The 21,824-nt window shown below is 38.4% G+C and overlaps 1 long non-coding RNA gene and 1 other non-coding gene across 2 annotated transcripts in view; both read right to left on the reverse strand.

The window, feature by feature from the left end:
* Window positions 1-21,824, reverse strand: part of LOC126752951 (uncharacterized) — a 241,550-nt gene that overhangs the window by 197,344 nt on the left and 22,382 nt on the right. The window lies entirely within an intron of this gene.
* Window positions 19,775-19,847, reverse strand: Trnav-aac (transfer RNA valine (anticodon AAC)). The gene has a single exon. It is a non-coding gene; the product is annotated as a tRNA-Val (tRNA).

A 21,824-nucleotide genomic window follows, 5' to 3' on the forward strand; every position in this document is an offset into this window, starting at 1 on the left:
AAAAACGGAAGTAAGTATAGTAAGTCTACAAGAAATCTCCTGAAAATGTTGGAACAACCTCGTTACATGACTAAAATTTCTACCTGTAAATGATGTTCCAATCTTTGGACAAAAAAAGAACGCATGGAACCAATACTAAAGAATATCATGAATTGAAGAAATGTCCGAGTTCTATCTAGTTCGATCAATTTTGCCATGGGAACCGTAGAGATGTGAGCTGGTGCGGTGGAAGAATATTTCTTTCTTCACCTGATAGAACTTTTTATTGCAACTCGGAGTCGAATCAGGTAGTAAACTACTAGCCTGTTAAGGAAAGTTTTGATAAAAGCCGTCTAGGAAAATGTGCTACATGAAAGTCTGTAGAAACTCTTCTTAAAAATAATTGACGTAATTGTATCAAAATTATCCCCTAATAAATCTCTCATGCATTTTATATACACAGTCGGTAAGATATATCCTATAAATTGCATAAATTTGTCTTATACACTCGTCGGAAGGACAATTTCTAGACATTATGTAGGACTGTTTGGCTTAATCAATTTGAAAGACTCACGCGATCATTCTCAATAGTTAAACTCAGTCTGAAATACCGCACGCGAGGTCAATCTCTCAACAACGCCTACTTTCCATAAGACACTATCTTAGGTAGGAGTGCAGCCCTATCGGGCTCAATTAGCACTTGATGTGCCATTTTGATAAAGACACTATCTTAAATTCCCGCAAAATTGTTTGCTACATATAAAATTAATAAATCAAGTATAGTGCCGCCAAGCAACACTTTTAAATAAATTGTCAAAAATTGTCGAAATCGGACTCCGCCATTTCAAGCCCCCGTATACCAAATATGAAATTCTCAGTGTGCAACAAAAATATCGATTAATACGTGAGATAAATATAGCCTACTGCTAAAAAAAATTATATATTACCGATCAAGTAGTTGCCCCCACTTTGAGGTTGAGTAAGTGATGTCTCTAAAGGGCAAATAATAGTCTTATCACAGCTTCATCAAAGCTCTAGACAAATACCTGTATGTGACATTGTGGAATTCAGCCACACTACTGTAGCAGATTTCTTCAATTTCGGGAGACAGGTTCTTGTGAAAAAAAAGGGTTGGAAGGGTCTCATAAAGGAAAATTGCCCAAGGCAGGCTCAGATGGATCTTATCTGCTGGATCGCCTTAAATATAATTCAGACAGTAAAAGGGAACGACGGTGTAACAGTGGCAGACCATATATTATCGGATGAGTCCAAGTTTAGTATCTTTGTTTCAGAAGATTTCCACCATGTATGGAGAAGGTCAGACGAACGACTCAGCTGAGAAAGACTACAAACCTCAGTTCGCCAGCAAGTAGAAAGTTGGTTTGAGATAAGGGAAATCCCTTATCCCTTTCATGGAAAGAAAGGTCATCAGTTAGGCCTAAACAAAAATACCGATACTCTGCCTCGAAGAACTGTAACAAAATCAAAACGACACTAACTTTCAGCACGTTATACGCCATGTAACAGGACCAACATCGTAATTAACTTTTTTTTCAGTGACTATTATCAATCTCATTCATAACTAAATTCGATCCTCTAGCTTGTTTCATTTTTGGCTGGTTCACAATTTCTTATTTTTTTTGGATGAATACTATATCATATTTCAAATTAGCCCACTGACCGTTTTTTTATGTCCTAAACTGTTTAGTGATTTTCGTTGTTCTGTAATCAGTCCCGACCCTGCGCTAACCCCAATATATCTACCATCAGGATCTATATCAACAAGGTTTGTATAGATAATTGACTGGCACATCACTAAGTGATTTTAGACATAATGTGATTTGATTCTCAAATTAACCTATAACCATATTTAATAAAGTGAATTCGGCGCTGGTGATTGTAACCGATATAATAATTCGTTACTTGCTCATAATAAAATTTTGCAGAAAACACACGGAGATAAATCAGGCGCATACGGTGGTTGTGGCACGATATTGGTTCCAAATTTGGCGACAATATTTCGAAGAATCTATGCAGTTTGCGATGCTGCATTTTCTTGGTGCAAAAACCAAGAGTTGCCGGCCCATATTTGTGGCCTCTTTTTACGAATAGCTTCGCGTATATGACGTATAATACTCAAATAGCATTCCTTGTTTTTAGTTTGCCAAGTCGGAAGGAATTCGGAGCGCACTACACCTCGATAATCGAAGAAAAATGTCAACATAACCTTGATTTTTGGCTTTTTTCGCTTTTTTTCGGCTTTGGCTCACCTTTGCCACCATATTCGGCCGACTCATCGTCTGTTTCCGGGTTGTAAGCATAGATCCAAAACTCACCGCTTTAATAATACGTTCCATGCCATCCTAGTAGTCAGAAAGCATTGTTTCATAGACCTTAACGCGACGCTGTTTTTCGAAAAAAATTTAGTGATTTTGGAACCAATCGTGCTTTCACTTTTCTTAGGCCCAAATGATTTTTCAAAGTGGTTTTCATTGATTCTTCCAATATTCCAACGATGCCAGTAAGATCTCTGACTGTTAATGCTCAGATAGCCGTCCTTGACGTGGCTCGTCGTCAGCGCGTTCTCGATCCAATTTGAATAATTTGTTGCAATAAAAAATACTTGCTCGCGCGAAACAATTATCACTGAAGACCTTTTCCTACATTCTGAACATTACGGCACTAGAAATTTGATTCCGCACAAAAAAATTTATTGGAGCTTCTTTGTTGAATAATTTCACTTTACTCACTTATGTACTTCAGAAAGAGAAGCGTATACTAAACACTAATGATTATTTTGATGAGAAATTTCGCTCAGATGTTACTGACAGTTATACTAACCTAGAAAAAAAATTTCGACGAATGGGTTTTAGCCCGAAATTTAATTTAAAAATTCCTACTATTTTTTGCCCACAGTAGCATATTGGCCTTTCTAACTTGTTAATAATAATCTTTTACAGAAACTTAACAATTTTTCAACCGTTTTTATTTCAGTGCAGACCGAATACTGACCATCCTTACATGACTTTTTTGCTCGCCGCTGAAATACACACCTCGCAGTGATTAAGTACTATAATTAGTCAAGCCACACCGAGAATTAGGGTGTACACGAAATCATATATTTATAAACGTTTAAATTGATGGGTGTCAAATTGTTTGTTTTTTTTCGGTAGGAAGTTGATATTTTAGAGCTGGTGCGGCCAATTCATTTCATAATATAAAAATCACACAAGTGCCCTAATAAAATGTGGTTTGAAAGTGGTGAGTGACCTCAGTGAGTGACGCCCAATGCCTTTATACAGCTCTATAAATATCTATGTAAATGTTTGTGTGTGTACTTACAAGTAGCGGTTAACTGAAGGAGCGATCAAAGCGGCATTTGCTTTATCAAAAACCAAAAGTAACAACAACAAACACCGTTGCCACGAGAAAACGAAAGCAACAAAGCGGAAAGTGTTATCAAAGGCGTAAGCCGACCTCGTGTGGTTGTTGTTGTATGTATGTGTATTAATAATATGTATTTATTATGCGTTAGAGCGGCGGCATCCTCAAAGGATTTGCCGATATGCGGAACCGGCGCACAGCTTTGCGTAGCAAGCCCGCTTGGTGGCTGTTCAAGTGAGAATTGCAATATTTTGGGTGTTTTTTGTTGTTGTGGTTGTGGTTTGATGGCTACACCTTTTATGGTGTATGATATGGTTGCACGCATGCATGCGCGTATGTATGTATGTGTGTATGGATGTAAGCTGGCGGAAAACTTCTAAGCGAAACTTAAGGTACACAAGTACTTGGGAATCACGCGAACAAAAATCGCTTAAAACATTATGGGAATATTGAGCACATACATACACACGTAGATATAAAATTAATATGCAAATTAGGGCGGTTTGAAAATAATCAGAATTTTTCGTACAAGATGTAATTATTGTTTTCAAGGCCAGCTGAAGATTTGGCTATATTAAATCCAATGATGAGACGTCACAGGAGCTCATTGGACCTCAGCATACACCAGAAGACTGTACTGATTACAATAACGATACAAAAGTTAACAATGAAGTATCCCGTAAGGATTTGCATGCTTTTTGGATCCCATTAAAAAGGCTTGCAGAGAGTTGGAACATTACTTTGGTCTACCAGTACCAAAAAATCACTTGCTCACAGAGAGAACAATAACATTAGAAGTCATGCAGATTGTTCGCAGCTGAGCTGGGAGGATAAAGAATTTATTGATTTCCGGAGTTTTTAATTTTACTGGTTTTCGTCGAGACTTAGACCATTATTATGCCTTTAATCGGTCGGATGTGCTCTTTAAGGCCTCAAAGAACTTTTTCAAAATTCAAACCGATTTCACAGTTACACCTTGAAGTTAATACGAAAATATAGTTACTACTACTACTACTGTGATCAAAAAGTAAGGTGTGGTGTTTGACTTGGTATGGTGATTTCCTTCCTTCGGACCAAACTGTCAAACAAGATATTCTTTGAACGTAATGAGACGTTTGCGTCAAGCTATTCGTATGAAACGGCCGGAATTATGGGCGAACAATTCCTGAACCTTTATCACTATAAATTACCTCGTCATACTGCAAAAACTCTTAACGACTTTTGTCAAAAAATCGACTGATACAGATCCAACGTATTCACCTGACTTGGCCTAACGCGACTTCAGGCTATTCAGCAAACTCAAAGGGCCAATAAGGGGACGCTTTTTGAACACGATTGAGGAAATAAGAACCGAATAGAAAAAGCTCTTCGTGGCTCTACGGGAAAAAGACTACTCCGATTATTTCCAATATTCAAAGAAAATCGAGGACGTGTTGACGACGAACCACGTCCAGGACGGCCATCAACATCAACTGATGATCACCACGTCAATGAAATAAAGAAATTCGTGCTTGATAATCGATGATTAAAAGTTAGAGATCTTACTTCCATCGTTGGAATATCGGAAGGATCAATGAAAACCGTTTGGAAGATAATTTTGACCTAAGAAAACAGAAAACACGATTGGTTTCAAAATCACTCAATTTTTTCGAAAAATATAGTCGCGTTAACTCTGTGAAACAACGCTTTCCGGCTACCAGGACGTCATGAAACATATTAGTACTTGCGATGAGTCTTGGATCTATGCTTATGACCCGGAAACAGACAATCAATCTTGGCAAAGATGTGCCGAGACCGAAGAAACCAGTTGTAGTGCACTACGAATTCCTTCCGAGCGGGCAAATTGTCAGCAAGGAATACTATTTGAGTGTAATGCGTCGTTTGCATGAGGCTATTCGTAAAAAAAGGTCGGAATTATAGGCCGACAATTCTTCTTTTTTGCACCCTCGAACACCCCTATGGTGCTGCAACCAGCGTATTCGCCTGATTTAGATCCGTGTGAACTGTGAACTCTGGCTATTGAAGGAGGAAGATCAGAAGTCACGATCCTTCAAGGACTCACCAAGTATTTTTAGCAACCATAAAATACCGTATGGTATAGAGAGATCGTACACATCGGCACTATTTAGAGAAAAATGTTGAGGGACTAGCGAAGAAGTTTATTCCTTGGTTTCTAACTAACTCTCACTGTTATGTTATCCTCTCTCTCTCTCTTCAACCTAACCTAAACATTTCCTCGAGTTTATATCTAATAGAAATCGGACCTTGACGTGCAGTGTCATGCATCTAAGTGTATTGCTGAGAACGCGTCATAAACTCTCCAAGGTCTCCGGTGGTTTCGATCAAACTCAATAAGAAGTAGTAGAGACCTGCTCTTCGCCTAACCAGAAGTAAAAACTCTCATATGTTTTAATTTCCAAAATAATCTAATAATAATATATATTTTCTTCAGAAAACCTGGCGTTTTATGACACCAACATTCCCCTGAAATCTCTTTCAAACACGACACCACTTAACAGTTCGTGCCGTCTACAGAAATCTTCAAATTTAATTCAATAAAACCATTTGGCATGCACATTCATAACATTCAACTAACACCCTAAATGAAGCATACAAACCAGCTGCCACAATAACAACTCACTCGAGCAAAGTGAAGTACTTTGGCTGGCATTTTGAACGCTTCTTCTAACAACCAACGAGCGTTTCTGTGCGCCTATTCCGCATGTCGGTGAATTCTTTTGAAGACGCCGGCAACAAAAGCGTCTCCGCCTAAACCCAATTTCCGTTTGTCGGTGGGCTTTGATGATATTTTCCGCTTCCTTGCTATGGCAAACAGCAAATGTGCATGGCTGCCTTTGAGTGTGTACGTAGCGTTGTGCATTTGGCCAACCATTTCATTTGATTATCTAACAAAAGGAGCACGTTTTTGGGGTTGAGCGCTTGGTGAAGCAGCAGGGTTCTATGCAGTGTGCAGGAAATGAAAAATGGAAACAATACTGTAGCAGTTGTTATGGTTGTTGTATTTGCTGGTTAAGTAGCGTGTGTAGTATGTGATAGCAGACACAAACAATTGAGCGCTATGAATTCATACAGGTGCGAAATTTTTTTACTTGTGGCAATCAACTACATAAAAAAGGCTTGGCAAACTGCCAAAATCATATATAAAAAGTGAGGTTATGCTTAAAAAATTGCTCGATACTCAGCTATGTTCAATTCTAGCTTTGAATGCTTGAAGTTTCTTCCTAAAGACTGACTTATCGTAGAAGAACTGGGCCCTTTGTATAGGTCCCACATAATTATGTAGGGATCGGAATATATTTTAAGATTTGAAAGAAAATGTACGATCCGAAATAATACGGTCTTTTGCTATAAATGGAATTTCGAGAGCAATTTGACTTTTTCATGGAGGAGGAATCCATAGCCAGCAAAACCACAATTTTTTTCCAGAAAGTCACTTACTCAACCATCAACATGTGAACTACCATCATTGGCAAGTCTGCTTTCGGTAATAAATAATTCTTAAAAATCAATCAAATCAAGAAACAGAATAAAAATTTTCAGAAAAGTTACGATTCATATCTAAGTATAGCCTCCTTTTAACTCGATCAATGATGCTACAACTTCTTTAACCCGTCTCTATAATAGGTCTTATAAAAATTTGTGAAGGTCTATTGTACCCTCCCCTAAGTCTGAACGACTCACCTAGCCCCAGCATATTGATAAATTTCAATATAAGTACTACTAGGTGCTATTGAGACGATGTGATCCCTATTTGGACACATGGATCTAAGGACATTTATCCTGCGCCTACAGATTGCTATGCAGTCACTTAACAGATGTTCTGGAGTTTCAGGCTCCTTGTCGCAGACCGGCAGTTCCCATGCTATATAAGTACTTTTTGAGCTTACAGTGGCCGGTGTAGAAGGCGACAAGTATTCAGCGATAAACCCTTCATGTGACTCCATTTTCTGTCAAATGAGTATATTTTTCAAGTTTGTACACAAAACAGTTCGCAACAAGTCTGTAGTATACCTTGGATGGGACAGCAATTCATAAAATAATTCGACCAATTTGGCTCTGGCGGCATAATGCATAGTTATAGAGGAAGGACTCTCTTTCCTAAGGAAAATGGGGTAATTTCGTCTTTCTGCAGGTAGTGAATTTAATTCATATCATTTCTGCAAGAATTCCAGAAATCGGTGCTGATTGATGGGAAAGTCTTTGCTTCTTTTGGAACAAATTAACCGGGTTAATCCTTCCATTTCGATTGTTGCCTGCATTCTATGTGTGTATCCACAGATTCATGTTTCATCGGCTGTCACGTATCGACGAAGAAACTTCTTCGGGGTGCACTGTGCATGTACAACATTACTGTGAAGTGGTCTTACAGTACAGTGGGTGGTATCCGTTTCAGGGTACCAAAGCGTAGCTACTTAAAAACCGAGATGTCATTACGTTAAAACTCGTTAAACTAACTTTTGACAGTCGCTATCGATGGAGAATAGGCACTATATATAAGTGCTCCCTACTTCCCTTACAAACACAAGGATCTAATTACCGACCAATATGGCTCTTTTTCTATTTTCAGACATCCAGAAGATGTCTTGCCCTTTAAAGTATAAATATAAATGATCAGCGAAACGAGTTGAGTATTTACGCGAACTAGTCTCTTAGTTTTGAGGTATCGATCTGAAATTTTGCAGACGCCCTTTTCTCCCCAAAAAGCTTCTTATTTTTCATTACAACGCGATATCTTCACGAAATTTGGCGCGGTTATTGCCCAAGACAACGGAGCAATCTCCGAAGAAATTGTTCAGATCGGACCAATAAAGCATATAAAGGGTGATCCAAGTAGAGATACTTTTTTCAATAGCCTTTTATGACAGATCACGCGGAATTGGCATTGTCTGGCATTTTATCATGGATTTTTGCAACATCATCACCCATCTTGATACCCAGGATTCACACACAGTGAAGAAAATATAGCAACCGTAGCTGAGAGTGTTCGCAGCAACTCGGACTGACGTCTGGAACGTTTTGACTCATTTTACGTTGAGATCTTAAATTGAAAGGGGCAAAATACAGCTTATGCAAGAACTGAAGCTACTCGACCTTCTTGCGTGACATCGCTTCGCTCTATGAGCTCTTGAAAACTTCCAAGAAGATCCGACGTTTTCGGGCCAAATTTTGTTCAGCGATGAAGCCCATTTCTGACTCAATGGGTTTGTAGACAAGTAAAATTGCCGCATTTGCGACGAAGAGCAAACTGAACAGATTCAAGAGCTACTGAGAACGTAACCGTTAATAGCGACCATTATTGCGGCAAGGTAACCGACTATTTGATGCCTGAAATTGAAGCTTGTGATCTCGGCGACATTTGATTTCAAGAAGACGGCACCACTTCCCACACATTGCATCAATCAATGGATTTTTTGAGAGAACAGATAACTTTTTTAGGCCGCACGATGGGACACCAAGATCGTGTGATATCATACCGTTCGAATTTTTCCTGTGAGGATATACATAAGGTCTAAAGTCTAAGCGGCCAATCCAGCTTCGATTCAGGCCTTGGAATCATCACGCGTGTCATTCGGCATCCTCGAAATGGATCATCCTGTATATGCGAACTAACAGTTCGTCAGACTTTAAAATATCAATCTGAGAGTTTGCAGACGTCCTTGTCTCCCCAAGAAGCCGCTCATTTGTCGGAATCGCCGACATCGGAACACTATAGCATATAGCTGTCATACAAAGTGATCGGTCCAAGTCCGATTTGGCTGAAATTTTGACGGTAACCGTAAAAACATAATATGGGACTTATCTTGGTACCGGTAGTCGTGGTATCGGACAATGAGACTAAGTAGTTATCGGTCCGTTTTCGTACATGTGCGAGAAAAGTTTCATACCGCTCAAAAAAACACCCTATATTATTATATATTATTAGCAAAAAGCTTGTAAAAATAATACATACATACATACATATGTGGGGCAACTATACAAAACTGGGTATGCGAAGCCAAAAATTTCTGAGAATTTTAATTTATTTATTCATAACGAAAATGTAAACAAACAAATAAATTGTATGAGTATGTAGATACATACATACACACAAGTTAAATTTGCACACATGCATTAGCTGCCAAGTATTTCACTTTCATTAAAAAAAAACAACAACAAAACAAACAGCTACTAAAACACCTGTCATTGCGAATGCTGGGATCTTGTTTATAAAACACATTTGCATATAAAAAAAGCTGCGCGTAACGCCAGCCGCAACCCGCGCAACCCCGAGAACGCATATGAATCTGAGATGATATTCATGTGCATACATACATGTACTTATGTATGAATCGTCTGTGTACGCATTAGTAGACCCGGGCACTTGTGTCGGAAAAACTTCAATTACCCATCTCTGCCACGGCGAGAGACCCTTGTGGCCAATTGGCGACGGTTGCACAGGCAACAGCTGTACAAAAACCTACAACAAAAACGAAATGCTTGCATCAAAGCCAAAAACCGCCAGACACAACAAGAATACCACCACGAGACCGACGAGCGGCGACGGGCGACCGGCGACGATGCTTTTGTTGGCTACGCCTTCAAAGGAATTTGCCGATATGCGGACCAGGCGCACAAAATGTGGAAGAACACAGCGAGTGACAATGCAGTACACAACAATAAAGGGGATGTGCTGGCAAAAGTTTTTATTATTATTTATTGGGTTAGTGTGTTAGTGGGCAAAAAGAATGCCAGCGAGTGCAATATGTGCCAAATAGGAAGTGAGTGTGACGCCGTTGTTTGGCAGACTACACAAAGAAACACACAGTTAGTTTTCCAGCGCCTGAAAGAAAAGTTGCAAGTTGCTGTAGACAATTGTTGACTTGTTGCACCGCATAAGGGGTGACAATGAAGGAGTGCCGCCACAATGGGGTGGGTTGCCACAATTATTTCGATACTAAACAAAATGTGTACAGGAGACAGACATACAGGCACACATATTGCGGTCAGCAGGCACGTGCCATACATATACCCACACAAATGTGCGTGAAGCTTGCCACATTTTTGGCTGTTCGCTACTCGAGCGAAAACAGTTTTCCTCGAATTTCGAAGACTTTTCCGACAACCAACCGCCAGTGCTGGGCGCCTAGTCGCCATATCGGCAAATTCCTTTGAAGGCGGCGGCAACAAAAGCGTTCGAGTAATTACCGTAAATCACGCAAGGAAGCAGCCACAAAGCAGCGACTCTAAGTGGGTTTTCCGCAGTCGTTTGATAAGGTTACTTTGGAGAGGAGAAAAATTGAAGGAGAAACCAGCAAGAAAAGCATAACAGATGCTATTTTTCTCTTGCTGGAGTGGAAAACTAAAAGTGTGCAACTGGAAAAAATTGTGACTGATATATACTGATATATATGTATGTGTGTAGCCGTCTCAATTGGACACTTTTCGGCGGCGCACTAACTACGAATATAAAGCGAGATCAGAGCAGATAATAAGTACACTTGCATATGTACATACATATGTATGAATAGTAGTATGTTCATATGCAGCTATATATAAATTCTCATCATTCCATACACACCATTCATTCATTTATGCTAATCATGCATAACGAACCTCGTTGCAGCCCTTGTTGCGGCTGCTAATGCACACTTAACATTATTCCCGCTCTAATATAATATTTGTATGCTTTTGATCTCGGGGTTTGGTTGCCTTGCATGTTTGTCAATCATTCAAATGTGTCTGTTCGCTACACAGTTGTTTGAGTTGTTTGTTCTATAGCCACTGTGGGGGAAAATGAAATCAAATAATTTCTGCACTATTCTTGCTAGGGTGATTCCAGTCCACTTTTCGCCGATGCTGCGCTCCTATTCGCATATCGGCGAAATTCCTTTGAAGACGCGAACGACAAAACGCCCGAAACTACCACTGCTGTCTGTCGCCCTGGCGACGAGCGCATATCATACCGTGCCTTAATTGTAATTTTACCGACGAGCGCGTGTCGAATTGTTTGATGTACGGAATGAACCCTTGGTTTTGTGTTGCGAACCTTTTGATGTGTGTTTTGCTAATTCGATGATAGACTTTAATGAGGTTATTTACCTTGAACATATCTGTGTATATATTTATATATTATAGACATACAGTTTGCAAAGACTATTAGAAAGAACTGCTGTAAACCAAATAGACTACTATAATCAAATAGGGGGGATAAAACAAGAAACATTTCTCCCTTTCATGTTAGAAGCAATATAAAAAGTTGTTTTTGACACCCTTAGGAACTATATTTCTCTTTTCGCTGAAGAACCGGTTATTTTTTAAAGGAATCATTACTTTTTTCTATTCAGAAATATTAGGTTAGGTCATTCTTAGTCGTAAAATATAACAGAGAGGCAAATCCAGAAACGATACTAGATATATGATTTTACAAGAGTTGATGTTTCGAACAAAAATAAAAGGTTTTTATGCAGAGGAACTAAAGATATAATTGTAAGATATATTCTTTTGGACATATACTATTATAACATATACTATATAAAATGGGACGAGTTTCTTGCCTAGCTAATCTTTCTAAAAGAATCTAGAAATATTGGCAATTTACTAAAACACAAAAATTTATAAATTCTGGTTTAAAACATTAATTCTAAAGTGTCCCAAGAAGACAATATGAGAATTGAAAACAGTAAATGAAGTGAACGAAGGTTTTGCCAAAATAACTAGAGATGAAATAATTCCAATGAAGAACTATCCACGACACAATATGTTTTAATTCTTCATTTTTTCAGGAGTTTCAGAATGCAGGAACAGTTCCGGTTTGAAATTCAGTAGACTTAAGTATATATAAAATATTCTAAGATTATACCAAAAATATACCGAAATACCACTTAAGATTTATAAAAATTTCGGGATCGGTTCGGGATTGAAAATTTAACAATCTTATAAATTAAAATATTCCAGCATTATACCAAAGATATACGGACTCCTAGTTACTGGCATTAAAATTTTCGGGATTGAAAATTTAATAGCCTTGTAAATAAAATATTCCATAATTATTTGCAAGAACAGTTCCGGTCTTGAAAATTCAGTAGTTGTAAAATATTCAAAAAATGTACGGGAATCCCACTTAAGACTCATAAAAATTTCGGGATCGGTTCCGGGATTGAAAATATAACAACCTTATAACTAAAATACTCCAAAATTATATCAAAAATATACGGAAATCAAGTTAATAGTAATAAATTTTTCGGGATCAGTTTCGGGATTGAAAATTAAATAGTCTTGTAACTAAAATATTCCACAATTGTACCAAAAATGTATCCGGTTAAGCATCAATAATATTCGGGATCAATTTCGGTATTGAAAATTCAGTAGTTTCATGAATAAAATATTCAAGAATTATAACAAAACTATTCAGGAATCCCGGTTAAGCGTTATAAAAATTCGGCATCAGTTTCTGGTTTATAAATTATTTCGGGACTGTAAAAATAGTTTCGGATCACATAAAAATATACCGGGATTATACCAAAAATATACTAGAATCATGTTGCGCTACACGTATAGTATTGAGCCGTAGACGATTGGTTGACAAAACTATTTCGGGATTAATTTCGGGACTAACAATTAATAACAGCCCGAAATGTTAAAATAACTAAAATATTACGGAATAAAACCTCATACAAATTACGGGATCAATTCAGAAAATGAAAATTCCATAGTCTTAGAAAAGAAATATTGAAGAACTCTACCGAAAATATACCGGAATATCGGTTATTACTAATAAAAATTTCGGGATCAGTTCTGGGATTAAAAATTCTACAGTCTTATAAATTAAATATTGCTGAATTAGAGCACATTTACACCGATTAGGCATTGTAAGAATTTCGCAATTAATTTCGGGATTGTGAATTAATTCGGGACTGCATTCTGTCTTGGAATTGCTGAGGATAGGAATTTTAGAAAAACCTTGATTTCGGAATTCTTAACTTAATAGTACACGAAATAAAATACACCGGAACTATACCAAAATAAATATGCAGGAATCCCGAATGTAATCATACTATCACTACATATTGATGAAAAAAACCAAACAAATTAAAATTTTTATATAGAATTAAAAATTCTAAATTAAAAAGATATCTTCTTCAAATTTGGCATAGATTATTTTCTATTCTGCAATCTCCGAAGTTTACATATTTTCTCTTTCGGTATCCATTGCGGGATAAGAACAACAGACCAAAATATTAACAGAAATGTTCATCACTAATACTGGCAGTAAACTACACAAGCATGCTTCAGGCAAAAAAATTATTGCATACTTTCAGGCTCAACTTGCAGTTTGAACTTTTTGCTGTATATTACAGTGGCACCTCAACTGACAGTTTAGAAATGAAAAACTGCAAATATGGCAGTAAAATTTTTAGAGAAACTAAATTCAAAACGACAATCCAAGGCAGATTGAAAATACATACGTACATACGTACATACATACATACATACATACATACATATGTGTTAACTTACATATATGTATGTATTTGTGGTTACTGGCGTACATATATGTTGTTGATATAGTATACCATATTTGATTATGACAATATTGTTGTTGTTGTTTTAATTTGAAAATTTGCCGAAAAATTGAAAATGCAGATTTTTTCAAAAGCGATTTCAAAAAATTAATTTTCAAAAATTGAATAAATTACACGTATTGAGAAGCAGGCGCGCAGCTTGTGTAGCGAGCGAGTGTTTGTTGCTTGGAAAATTAGGTGGAAAAATGCCCAAACCGAGCAGCGACAAGTAGGCGAAGAGGGAAGAAAATGCGAGCACAAGCATACAAACAAACATGCATGTGAATATAAATATGTCTGTAAGTGTGTGTTGACAAAGGAAAACCCACGACATGAAAGTCGAGGCGAGTGCGAGTACGCAAAGCGTGCTGACAGCTGACAAGCGAGCAAAAAGGCGACCGCTTTCGATGGGATACGAACGTACTTACATACATACATAAAAATAGACCTATGAGTGTTTGTGTGTATGGTATGTATGTACATATGTATGTATGAGCATCGCAGCATCTCAATGGCAACGCCGCTGCTGGCGGCTAATCCAAAAGGAATTTGAATAAAGAGGCGGCGCGGCGAAGAGCAGCTGCCGTCTGATGGATGACAACGATGCTCTGGTGCGCGTACGACAACAACAAAATTGATAACAACAACAACAATAACACCAATAACAACAACAGCGATTAAAATAGCAACAAGAGCGACAAAAGAGCAGCAAAAAGAAAACTCAATGGGGTTGCTGTGCGACCGCCTCGTGTAAAAATGGAAAATCATTCGCAACAACTGCAATAACAACAAAGGAAAAACTTTCACAACAACTACAATAACAGCAAAAGAAAAACTTTCGCAACAATTACAAAAACCACGAAGAAAAATCTTTCACAACAACTACAATAACATTGAAAAATCTTTTACAACAACAATGAAAACCACGAAGGAAAATCTTTTGCAGCAACTACAATAACAACAAACGAAAATTTTTCACAACTACAATAACAACAACATAGAAAAAAATTACAACAACAATAAAAACCACTAAGCAAATCTTTCTGACAACTACAAAAACAACGTGTGACATGCTGACACGCGGCCACTTTGACTTTTCGGCAACCCTCGAGTTATTTTCTCAACGCCTTTGAGCGTCAAAATTAATCGTTGCTGTCGGAAAATTCAGCAATCAACCCACCAACCATTCACCACTCACTCACCAGAGCAACCACCAGCGCTCAATCACTCACCGCGCACCATTAAGGCCGGCCGGCAATAATTTCGTTAATGCGGAAAATTTTATCAAAGGCGGCCGCTACGAGTTTTCCGCCTTTGTTGTTGAATCCTCAAAGGAATTTTCCGATATTCATATTAGGAGCACAGCAATGGCCAACAAGTAGCGTGCAAGTTGAGGAAAACTGTGCGCCTCGCCGGCTGCTTTGGTTGCTTGGTTGGTCGGTTAGTTGTTGGCAGCTGCTGTTGCTGCCGATTTAGTTGCCTGCTGCCTGCCGCCAGCTGCCTAGATGCCAAAGTGAGCCGTTTGGCTGGCTGGCTGGCTGGCAGCTCTAATCGCCAGCAAAATGTGCGGAGACACGAGTGGTGGGCCGGTCAAATCCACAACATACATACAAACATATAGAGGATATATGGATGAGCCATGTGCGGCATGTGCTGAGATTCCGCAGTGACGTTGAGAAAATACGCTCGAGTTGGGCGGCGGGGGGTTGGCGCACAAGTTGTAGGCACCATAAAATACACATATGTATACATGTGTGTAGGGTATGTGTGTCGTGTGTTTTTCACGAATTTTGCGACGACCGAGGTAATCAGCAGGCCAGCAAGCAGGCGATGGTGGGCGGCAAGACCGGGCGGTGGCGAGCCGATGGTTGAGACGAGTATGCGCGCAAATATATACAAAATACAAGCACCACACATAAATACATTACATGCATAAAAAACACTTGCTATACACAGCGGCAACAACAATTTGCCATGCGCCAAATATATCCACTTCGCTCCGATCTATTTCGGGTAAAAATCAACCAGCTGGTCTCAACCGGCTCGCTAAGCGACGTTTGCCGCAAAGTGTCTTCCAGCTAATAGCGGCCAAGCAATAATAACAACAACAACAACAACGAGCATCATCAAGATTGGCAACATTAAAAAAGATGCACAACAACTATCGGCAACAACAACAGCAGCAACTATCGGCACCATGGCAAGCGCAAGCAAGCAAACAGCTCGATGCTGGGCCACCAGCCAGCAGCTACCAACTATTCCGCCAAAGCGCCAGTCAGCCAAACAGCCATTCGACCAACCAACCAACCAGCCAACTAAGCACTCTGTCTGTTCGTCCGTCGTTTTGGTAGCGGCTCCGCCATTGCGGCAAGCAGCTAAGCAACCAGTTAGTCGGTCGCTTAGCCATTTGAGGAGCATAGAAAAAATTAGATGGCGGAAAAAACTATCAACTTGCACAAAGATACATGATGGCCCACATACATACACACACGTTTTGCAGTCGCAATATTACTCGCTGTGGCACGTACACATACACACACACACACACACACTTTTTCTTGCTGCAAATAATAAAAATGAAATGGTGCAATAAGCGAGGAGCCGCCAAGCAACCAAATGTGGCAGCATTATACTACTTTTTTACTTCGCTCTATTAAATGCTGGGATTTGCTTGCTTCATTGGCGCAGTCGTGTTGCTGGTGCTGCTGAACTTTCTCAAATGTGGCACGAAAGTATCAAGAAATGTCTAACCGTTTAATGCACTTGCCTCACAGCGAAGTTTCTAGGTTGAGTGGGTGCTTTACAATCACTTGGCTGGACTTGTTCACAGTTCAAAGTCTGTAGATTGGTGGAAAATGGGTAGGCTTCTAAGAAATGTATATAGATTCTCGAGAATTCCTGAAAGCACCTCAAAGAGCACAATTTATAGACAATATCAGTTTGTTGTGCAATGACTGTCGTCGAATACCCCCGTTGCAATGACAATCAGGTCTAAGTAACCGGATTAGACCCGAATTTTTATCCGGCCAAGGACAATATAGACAATATCAGTTCGTTGTGTATTGGCTGCCGTCGAATACCCTTCGTTTTTTATCGTTACAACAATAACAAAAACTACATCACAGCATATCCAACATTGAGCCATTCTAAATTAAGCTAATTGATCCAGTAGAGGTGAAGTTGCTTGGTTCTTGATTCACTGCTGACCTGCTTTCCAATACACTTCTGATCGATGCGCGAAACGAGGTTAAAACCTTGATTTGTGCCTCACAGTCCGCGTAAATTTTGACTCTGCAGTGGTCTTCTGATGCATTAGAGACTAGCTCCACGGATTTCCCAATAGCAAAGACCTCTGCTTGAAGTATACTGCAGTGGTCCGGCATCTTAAAAGGCTATCTTATGATCAACTTTGGACAGTATATTCCCGCACCAACTTAGGCCTCTATTTTCAAGCCATCTGTAATTTAACGTTTTGATCGCAGCTAATATCTTCTTCTAACCATTTTTTTCTATTTTTACTATATACGTTCATGTAGTAGGTGCTTGCCAAACCGCCATTACTCACCGAGCAATGACCGAAGGTTCTATATGCAAATTCTTCTGCAGCCAATAGTCGTCCAGCTGATTTCACCGCGCAGCTTTCAGCGAAGAAAGCTATAAGTGGCAGGTTTAGCACTAGTTCAAGAGACCACCGCTGCAGTGGTCCTTAGAGAGGCGCAGCGAGCCTCTGAATCCTTTCCATTCTTCCGGTAGGTAGATTTCCGAAAGTCTATCCATCACACTACTTCACCGTAGAGCATTCTTCTAACAATTTCTACCGTGCAGAGTACCGCTACAGACTTGCTTGGTCATTTGAGCGTGGTAGTGATAATTAAGGCTTACATTTTTATTGTTGTAACACTTTCCAAAATTCGACTTTGCTTTCCAAAAACTGATCACGTCAGATGGGTTGGATATCTTAGACAATTAAAAAAAATGTAGCCTCATGTGTTTTTGCAGAGAGAATATATTACAGATTGCAGGGTCTATCAGAAAATTTAAGACTGCTGTATCAGCTGGTGGCCTAGAGGTTCCAATACGACAGGACTTTTTTATCGATGAAAAGCATATACAAGTATATATGTTCCTAGTACGATATTGTAGCGACATTTGTTGCGAGCAGAGAGACTCATAATTCAAATTGTAATTTAAGTTACCTCAGAAGTGCTCTGCACTGAAACTGATTGGTTTTATCTTGCTGAATCCTTCAGATATACTGTTTGATGTTGCGCCAGATGTCATCGTAGTCAGTTGGGGTCTTGTTGTGGGGTTGGGGAGTATTATATGATTGGAGATTTCAAGTGTAGCCAGGTCCTTCTCTACCTGGTCTTTCCAACAGAGTGGAGGTCTTCCTTTCGTATGCTCTCAGAGCTGCAGTGTTTTCATCCACCGGATGGAGGATGAAGCCAAGTGTAGTAATTCACGCAAGTGAGGAAAGTTCTCTGAGATCAATTCACTTGTTAGTGGCCAGAAACGATTATTTTACATACGGCTGAATCAGCTCACGACTTCCGGTCCCTCTGGGTAGCCAAAAAAAAACATCCGTTTGAAGGCGAGCTAAAGTAAGAAGGCGAATCATCTCTCAACACAGTTGTGGGCTGGGTTTGGGACCCGCCGTAAAACAACACCACAGTGAAAAGGACACAACAGCCCCGGATGAGAGACCCCCATTTTCATGACGTCCAACAGATGTTAGTTAGAAGTTATCTTACAAACAGATATACGAATAGATTGAAATTTGAACTTGGTTTGAGTACAGTCCCAACCAATTCCAAAAAGTATTTTCGGCTTCACATTTTTTTGGTTTTGAAAAGCCAAATGCAATAAAAAAAACCCTTAGAATACAAATTTTAAATTTCGACTATATTTATTATTTAATTAAATTATATTTACTCTTTAAAAAAAATAATAATTTCTAAGTGTATGTTTAAACATACATATTGAAAAATTTGTACATTACGAAAGAAAAATCTTATAATTTTTTACAAAATAATTTGCTATGAAAAACAAAAAAAAATTCCTTCAACAGAATGAATAACCGCATGAGTCAATGAACGCTGCATACAAATTCGTAGCAAGTGCAACATACTCACGCCAGACGGCGCACAATTGCGTGTTGGAATGCAACAAATAAATAAGAAATTATGTAAGCTTTTCAAATATGCGGAATGTGGCATGATTGCGGATAAATCTTAAGCATCAGCGTGTGCGAAAACAATTGCATAATACAGGGGAAGCGACGCAGCATGGAAGTGTTGAAGTAAGAAGGCGAGTGTGTGGCAAGGTCGTTGCTGGTGATTATTCACACACGTGTATATATGTAAATATTTCGAGAAGCCACACTATTTTTTCCACAATGCACATAAGTATTTAATGTTATGCTGCTCTTTTGCTATACTACTGTTATTTTTTATGAACCGTTACAACACTTTGTGTCTGGCGAAAGTCCACCAGCATTTTATTAATTATTTTGTGACAAGTGCATGACAATGTCAAAAAAAATATATGAAAAATATATCTAGGGAGTTTGACTTTAGAAAATTTGCTTTATTGCTCGTAGATAATATTTCTTTCGAACGATAAAATAATAAATTTTAATTAATTTACCACAGAAAGTAATTCAACTCAACACAAAAAGTTCTTTGAAATCTTTTTGGCTCACAGAGAACAGATTGTAAATTAAATATAATAAAACTAAAAATACATAAATCAAAAGAAAATAGTAGAAAAAGTAAATAAGAAAATAGAAGAAAATAGTAGAAAAAGTAAATATAAATAAATAAATAATATTATTAAAAAAAAAGTATTTCTGTTTCCGCCCGGGATCGAACCGGGGGCCTTCCGCGTGTTAGGCGGATGTGATAACCACTACACCACGGAAACAGCTGACATCCTTTACTCTCAAAACCGAACACAAATCGCTTCACAGAGTTTTTCCAATACATAAATAAAAAAAAATCATTGAAGAACTTGCTCTTGTGCACCTTAGACAGCAGATGTCGCCCAACTATTATTAGCAAAGTCACAAACCAATAGCAAAGTAGCCAAAAGATGACGATTTTTAGATGTGCTTGTCATATATTTATTATTATTATATTTATTTCAAGAAGATCTAATTGTAAATAAACAATCCCTTACAACTGGAGCTAGGTCCTCCGTTTTCAATGCTAACCATATAGCTTTAGACAAAGTTGAATATGGATGTTCAGTTCTAGGTGTTGTTAATATATCTTTCAAGAAACAGAATCGAGTAACAAATCTCTTTCAGGTAGGTATTAAATAAAAGTTGTCAGAATTGAGGTTAAACAGAATGGAGTGCATTAGTCATAGACAGTCAAGCGGCACTCAAAGCGATCTCTGCGTACCAGATCAAATCGATATTGGTGCCAGAGTGTATAAAACGGCTGAACAGTCAATAAGATCCTAACCAAGTTCACCTTATCTGGATGCCCGAACATAAGATTATAGCCAAGAATAAACTGGCTGATGACTTGCCCGCTCCGCAGCATCCACCAAAATCGTAGGACCCGAACTTTTCATTGTTGTTAGTCTTCATACCATAAAGGAACTGCTCCGCAATGGTGAAGGAGTGGACACGAGGAGTATTGGCAACAACTCCAAGGCAAGCGCCATGCCAAGTTGCTAATGGGTGGATACAATCTCAAAAGGCAAACTCAGGCACTGACCATTGTTAGCTCAAGAAACACATATGTAACATGGACCTAGCTTCTTTTGCAAATTTCCGGTTTTGTGACATGGAACCTGAAACACAAGAACATCTGTTAATTGACTGCTGAGCAGTCTGTAGGATAAAGGCCCTGGGATCCATGTTTCTAAATAGGGATCGCCTCTTTGCTATTGAGAATTGTAATTTAACATTATGCTGGGACTAAGTGAGTTGTTATGACTTAGGAGAGAGCACAATAGACCTTAGATCGCGGTGCAATCCTCATTTATTTAGTTAATCTAATCTAATCTAATTGGTCTTCTATGTTTAGGAATGAAAGAGAATGTTCATGGCTTCGTTAGTCAAAACTTTTTAAAATTGTTGGAACAAATGACAAATTTTATATTATTGGTTCTCCATAATGATCCAATAACTGTTATTAGCATTCGGGCAAGAGACTGTTTCCATGCTCATAACATTTTTGATTCTTCCAGACAAAAAACTTTTCCAAGTGGTTTTTGACGTCTTGATTTGAGTTGAAGTTCTACCATCCAAAAAATGTTTCAGAGAATGGATAAAGTAGTAGTCCGAAGGTGCCAAGTCTGACAGACAACATAACCTTTTTTTTTGGGGCGACTATCAGCCTTTGTAGTGGTTTAAGCTGGTTCATCCCTTTTAGACCATGATCTCTTGTGCTTTACATTCTTGTAAACAATCCAATTTTCGTCACCAGTAACAATGCGCTTCAGAAATGAATCACTTGTTTGATGTTTGATAAGATCATAGTCGGCAATGCGACGAAAAAAATTTCATTCTGTAAGAACCTTGGGCATCTATGTAGATGTTTCATGTGCTTGTGAACAGTCGAGTTAATTTAATTTATAATTTTATCTTTCAGCAAACTCTCAAGCTTCTTCTATATATACATATATATTATAATTTTCGCCTAGCTTGAACTGCATTTTTAGCCTTTTGATAGTAAAACAGTAAAATATATCGAAAAGGCTGTTTCGATCTTCCATCTTCGATAAGGCACCAAATGAAAATTATTTAAGAAAATATTTTACAAAAAGCCTTACTAAATCAGCTGTTTAAATACAAAATGGTAAAGCGGTTAAGTGTGAAGTTGGCTAGGAAGAAATTCAATAACAACATCTGTTGTTATCAAACAAAATGACTTAGTGAACGACCCA

This window comes from Bactrocera neohumeralis, chromosome 3 (assembly GCF_024586455.1).
Source record: "Bactrocera neohumeralis isolate Rockhampton chromosome 3, APGP_CSIRO_Bneo_wtdbg2-racon-allhic-juicebox.fasta_v2, whole genome shotgun sequence".
NCBI lineage: Eukaryota > Metazoa > Arthropoda > Insecta > Diptera > Tephritidae > Bactrocera > Bactrocera neohumeralis.